Source organism: Armigeres subalbatus, chromosome 1 (assembly GCF_024139115.2).
Source record: "Armigeres subalbatus isolate Guangzhou_Male chromosome 1, GZ_Asu_2, whole genome shotgun sequence".
Classification (NCBI taxonomy): Eukaryota; Metazoa; Arthropoda; class Insecta; order Diptera; family Culicidae; genus Armigeres; species Armigeres subalbatus.
In genome coordinates, this window is record NC_085139.1 from 147,379,378 (window position 1) to 147,385,920 (window position 6,543).

General features: G+C 39.5%; 1 protein-coding gene across 5 annotated transcripts in view; it reads right to left on the reverse strand.

The window, feature by feature from the left end:
• The window catches only part of LOC134205224 (forkhead box protein O), a 299,216-nt gene extending 293,712 nt beyond the window's left edge, over nucleotides 1–5,504 (reverse strand). The window contains exon 1 of one of the 5 annotated variants that reach the window (XM_062680288.1): nucleotides 5,380–5,504. The gene's annotated coding sequence lies outside the window, so the exon portion shown is untranslated. Of the gene's footprint in view, nucleotides 1–4,916 lie in introns of all 5 variants that reach the window. The other 4 variants (XM_062680287.1, XM_062680286.1, XM_062680289.1 and 1 more) reach the window with 4 other exon arrangements.
• Between the last annotated feature and the right edge of the window lie 1,039 nt (nucleotides 5,505–6,543).

A 6,543-nucleotide genomic window follows, 5' to 3' on the forward strand; every position in this document is an offset into this window, starting at 1 on the left:
AGTAATTTACAAAATGATTATGATATTTGTAACCAACTCAATGCAGTCATTCACTTTGCACACGAAAAATATAATCATGAAAGCCAAAATTGAAATCAAATTCTGCATCAACATTTTATTCAATCAAGTTAACACAACATTGAAAAGAAGCAATTTCACTTCAAGAATGCATCTTAAGTCTTAACGGCAGGTTGCCCTACACTTTTGGCAAAAAATCTGCTTTTTTACTTTTCACATTTTTAACAATAAAATAAAATTTATTTAGTGAGTGCAACTAATAGATGATTGATTTAACTTTCCAAGCTTAATTTTGATCCGCCCGAATAGTTAACTTAGCTAAACTTAGCTAAAAAGCTTACCTTCCCACAAATAGACGATAATATTGAATTTAAAATGGGAAATTTACAGAAACTTGGAAATCCTCATACTTGATTTCTATGTTCAAATCAGATATGAAGTCTGACATTCGTAACTATCGTGGAATATCCATAATACTATCTTGAAATCCAAAACTATTTGAATAAATCATTACAAAAGAAATCTCACAGCATGTAATAAAACAAATACAACAAAAATTAAGTAACTACTAACCTCCTGTAAATTGTAATACTATGGGCAACGGCAATCATGTAGGAGCTCTTTACACATACTATGATAAAGCAATTGAACGAAACCACATATCATTAGTAATCTTCAAATCTCAAAAATTAGCAATGGTACTTATAGTTTTGAGTTGGCTCCAGTCATATTTAATTCATAGAAAATTTAAAAAGTCGCTATATTATCAAAAGGTCCAACTGATGTGCCTCAGAGCTTTCACTTGGGTACTTTTTATTTTTAAGAATATTAAAATACTTATAAATTATTCTAGCGACGAACATATTTCGAATCTGTAGTTTTTTAAAACTATTTTTAACACCCATAGATACAGATGAATCGCAAAATTACAAACTTTGTCAAGAATAAAAATACACCCGATTCTGTTTTTACACGGATTTTTTACACGGCCGTGTAAAAAAAATCCCATATAAAATTTTGGCAAAGTTGCTTCATTTTGCATGATTCGTGGAGAAATCACTAATATTTTTTTAAACGGATTTTCAAATTTTGAACTGATAACTTTTTCTACACGGAACGCATCCTCCGTGTAAAAAAAGAATCGGGTGTATACACAAGGGCATCGGAAGTTATTCTCGGCGCGCTATTGCGCTTCGGCACAATTGCAACTTTGAGTTCCATTTTAACTAGCAACATCGCAAAATAATGTTTCTACAATTGAGGGCCTTCCTTAGTCGTGCGGTAAGTAGCGCGGCTACTAAGCAAGGCCATGCTGGAGCAAACGATCGTAAGACCCGTTCGGCCAAATGACATTTTAGGCCATTACAATTGTTCCACCTCACGACTTTTTCGAACGTATGATGCGTTCGGCCAAATGACCCGTTCAATAACAACATTGCCAATGACAAGAACATTGTCCTCTCTTGTAAATGTTGGGACAAACTCAACTCGCAATAAGCGTTTGTCCCAAACTGCAACAGAATAGAACAATGATCGCCTGCCGCGCATTTTGAGAAGTAGTCGGTTTTCGATAATGTTTTTGTTTAAATAAGTATCAGTTATCAATGTTTAGACATAAACTTAACCATCTGTTGACATGATTTGTGTTTTACTTCTGAAATATACAAGTTATCGCAGTTTGAAAAGTTCACAACAATTACCTCTCCATGTTTGTTGCAAATAAAATGGAACACAGCAATGTCTTTATCCTCTGCAGATGAGGACAAAGAGTTATCGCTATTCTCTTTTGTTGGTTGTTTTTTTACATTTTTCAGTGACAATTACATTCCCTGCAAACGACCATTTCGCCCATTCGTCTTTAACGGCCAAATTACCTTCCGAATGATGTTTTTGGCCAAATGTCCTTTATGTCAAACGACCATTGCGGCTAAACAACCCGTTCGACCAAACGTCACATTAATTGCATGTTATTAAAAATACCAAATTTTCTATCAAAACTTTGGAACAATAACAATAACATTTCGTTAGAAAAAAAAATAAAAACAACTCAATTACATCAACGGTTGTGCACGCTGCCAATTATAAGATGGAACAAAATGAAACGCTATAATTTTTTTGAAATTTTGTAGTACAAACTCCCTCCCTCAATTTCTTATAAAGTTTAGCATACGTTATGACGTTGACTGTCAAAAAAAACTCCTAGTAGGAGGTTGAGGGTTCGAGACACGTGGATTCTTTTTCGCAAATTACATATCAATTTATCCATTTCGAAACATGTGCTGTGCATATGCACATCCAAGATATTTAACAAAAAAATGCAATGTCTGTTTAATGGGTAACTAATTGACAGCTAAGTGTTTCTAAAAATAGAACTGACAGAGATAGAGCTAATGTATGTGTAGTCATGATCAATACTGACTGATAGCGTGACCTTCCGGATAGCTGAAACAAAACTATGAGTTCGGTAAATAGTATGGTCTCGCGTGCAAATAAACAAATCTGCAAATCTATTTACACAATGCAACAAGCGTAAATCATAATGCTTCTCGTGATAGCGTCCCAAATCGTCGCTCTGCAAGAATGCTGCTGACACACTCCAAAGATTGTTTCCAGCAAGATCTCTGAGTACTGAAGAGATGCTTTTGCAATGTATATTGCATAAAAAATCGTTTTCCACAGGCACAGGGTCCACAGGCTATATGTATTGGGAATATTTTTTTCTTAAACTTTTATTGCATGGCACAATACCTTTTCTAAAATACACACTCTCCGCTACAGGATGGATCAGGTGTTTCTTCATTTATTGTCTTTATTTGAGCGATGTCGTAATCGGCCATTTCTTTTTAACATATAGAATTGACCACCGTAACTTGAAATCACGTTTTATTTAGCCAAGTTAATCCAACAACAGATTTCAAAATCTTCCTTTTGATGAAGCGCCGACGCCTACTGCGATCACATATTTGAATTCAAGCTAAACAACGCACCCACTTCCTTATACAATCAGTTTACCTACGACTTATTTCTTCCCTTTTTAACATTTTGTAAATGCCAAGGAAAATGCTGTTTCTTGTAATAGAACTATACTGAGATTTTTTCTTCAAATTTATGACATTTAATTTGTCAATTCTTCATGATCTCTTCTTCTTCTTCTTCTTATTGGCATTACATCCCCACACTGGGACAGAGCCGCCTCGCAGCTTAGTGTTCATTAAGCACTTCCACAGTTATTAACTGCGAGGTTTCTAAGCCACGTTACCATTTTTGCATTCGTATATCATGAGGCTAACACGATGATACTTTTATGCCCTGGGAAGTCGAGACAATTTCTAATCCGAAAATTGCCTAGACCGGCACCGGGAATCGAACCCAGCCACCCTCAGCATGGTCTTGCTTTGTAGCCGCGCGTCTTACCGCACGGCTAAGGAGGGCCCTTTCTTCATGATCTCTACACTAGTTAAAATCAAGGTTTACAATAAGTGTAATTTGTGCTTTCAAATATGCAGAAACTTTTCATTCTGGAGCATATTACAAAAATTCACTTATAAGTAATGACAAAATGACGATTTAAATTGCAAAATGACCCAAAACATTTTGAGCAAATGATTCAATCACACTTTAACTCAAGTTGTCCATTGTTGAGCCATAAATGAGATAAAGAAAAGAAAGCTTTCATTATCACTTTACATCAAATACTGTTCGAGCAATTCGCCGTTGGTTTGTTTCCAAAGAATACGAGATTGTTCTTATACATACTTTCCACCCCATAATTTTATTTGTATCTTGATAGATACGTACATTTCAGCTTCAACATTTTTTTAACTCACATTTCAAAACACCGAAGTCAAACTAACTATTTATCATGGAGTGCAGAAACTGATACCTTACCAACAATGATCAAATTATGTCATTGTTTTATTATCGAGTGGTTTGCAATCGAGTGTTCTTGACGATATGGACCGAATACGCCATACCAGTCCATTTGTCTGCGACCAGGTGATAAAGTCGAAGCAGCTCCTTTCAGTACCATAGTTTAACTGGATCACGTATTTATTCATTTTAGGTTACACTGATTCGCCGAAAATAGCTCCCATTCAGCGGCCTAACGCCGCACCTGCATGGGACGCAACTCGTTGTTTGTGAACCATTGCGAGGCGGCATCAGGTTCTCGCAATAGGGGCGGAACACGCGGGCAGGTCGCCGAGGAAGAAGATGATGGAAATTAATTCACTTGCTCATGTGGTGGTGATTGCGCGCTATCTCGCTAGCTCAGTGAATCGTCACTTGAAAGGCTCCCCTGCAATATTGACCAACTCGTCGTATGCTGGGGCGACAGCGACCGACTAGGCGGCTGCTGATTGCCAGACCACAGAGTAACAGATTTCTATTCCGTTATCACTTAACAACAGACGCCAGTCCGAAAGTCGTGGAGTGACGCGCGGATTGGGCCTTTTCTGCTCATGTAAATAGACCCTTGAGGGAAGGTCTTTGGGTCATCGTGATGAGATTGTGGGGAACTGGGGAACTTTGGCGGCATCAACGTATTGCGTATTAGTTCTCGGGCATGCAAAGTGGGCATTCGCCTACAACCGGTATATCCCAATCGGAATTTTCCAAGAACACAAACATTGGAATCGAAAGCTGATAACCGACCGCCGTGCACAACAAACACACTAAATTCCGTGAGGCTTATCGATACATTTATTATCATCGACTTGTCTGATGGTCTTCGCATCGATTGGTTGCTTCTCTGTATTTTGGATTCATTCGGTTGGTACTTTTGCTCTTCTGAAAGTAATTATTTTCAGGACCGTAAACGTCACATATAAAAAATCGATTCGTAGACGGGTTTAGTTTGTGTGTAAAATGTTCCACCCAAACACAGTACAACGACTTACACTAAAAAAAATTACGCAAACACTGTATTTTTCGCATCCACGGCGCTTAAGTAACACGACTTAATCACAACACACAGGCGCACGCGAATGGCAAACACCAACACACGGAGAGCGAATCATCACACGAGTTTATCTTCTTCTTGGTGATATTATTCTCTGCCACTGAGAATGTGTATTATCATACCACTTCGCTTTTTCCTCCTTCAGGTTGGCATTTGATATTTCGAGCAAAGAAAAAAAATCACTCAAATATGGTCAGCTTTCATAGCAATTAGCATCTAGAAGAACTTTATCGCACGATTCAGTCGATATCACGCTCGGGGCGCTATCTGCATGCTCCCATTCGATTTATTCGCGATCACGGCAGGATTTATCAGAAATCAACAGAAACGAACTCGCATTCGAAATCCTCGCGCAATAAACACACCGAATTAAAACTGTGCACTTAGAAATGTGGCGCAACCTCGTGGCGATCATTGGAAACCATGCGATACAGTCCCCCAACGTAGCAGATGCTTACGAGCCGGATGTGGGCATACTACTAAACGTTGGATGCGAATTGAATTTCGCCCAATGCTCGTCGTCGTGTCCAAATCTCGTCGCTTTCCGTCGTCAACGCGGTCGTGCCTTTCAGCTGTTGCTGCACGGAACATACGGTCATGTGGAAGATTACTCTCCGCGATTCTTGGGGACGCGCTCGCGGTGTGCTCGCACTCTTCTCTCCCTGGTTTTGATTGTGTATCTTCTCCTGGTTTACTTGCCTTGGTAGGCCTGCACCACATTCTATCACATAACGTCGTCGAACAATGTTGGAGCATCGAGGCTCCCACAGGCCGTCGCTATCATTGCGCGTGAACACAAACTCAGATTCCCATGTGGCTGTTGCCGTCGCTCGACGACTTTACCGCGGCCAGCCGCCGCTCTGTTATCGATGCTGATAAAACCGAAAAGAAATCTTCCTCCCACCACCCACCTGTTTCTGCCACTTCATTGCTCTGCTATCATCTCCATCGTTCGCATGGGGCTCTTCCCCCTTTTTCGCTCTCACCCGAGCTGATGTGCTCTCGACCGTCGTCAAAGACAATCTTCTCATGGGCAACGTTTTCCATTTGGGTACATGTGACCGAGCTAGCGCTCTGTGTACAGACAGACATCCTATCACACATTGCCGAGGAGCCCCCATCAAGTCAGAGACTATTACGGTGATGACGTTGTACGGAACTAATCGACAAATTGCATGCATACATGCGGAGCGGAAAAGTACGGTTGGTATCATCTCTCGAATAGGAGATATAAAAAAAACTATCGTCAAATCGTATTATCATTTCGCCGACCTTGGTAATTGTCACTTGATGTTATGTATGTGTAAAAGTATATACACATAGAAGGTTATCGCAGAGAATGCGGGGAAATGATAGATAGGTCCAGACAGCACTAGTCATATGGAGGCGGCTATCGCCTTTCAATAGAGCGCTTTGGTTGAACTGAGGGAAAAAGCCTCGTTCTGATATGATGGTTGACTTGACTTATATACAACACATTGTTCATTTATCAATGTAGTTTTATCTTATCATTTGGTGGATTAAAAAATGGCATTAAAGGTATGTGTACAATGCTGGCAGGGGTT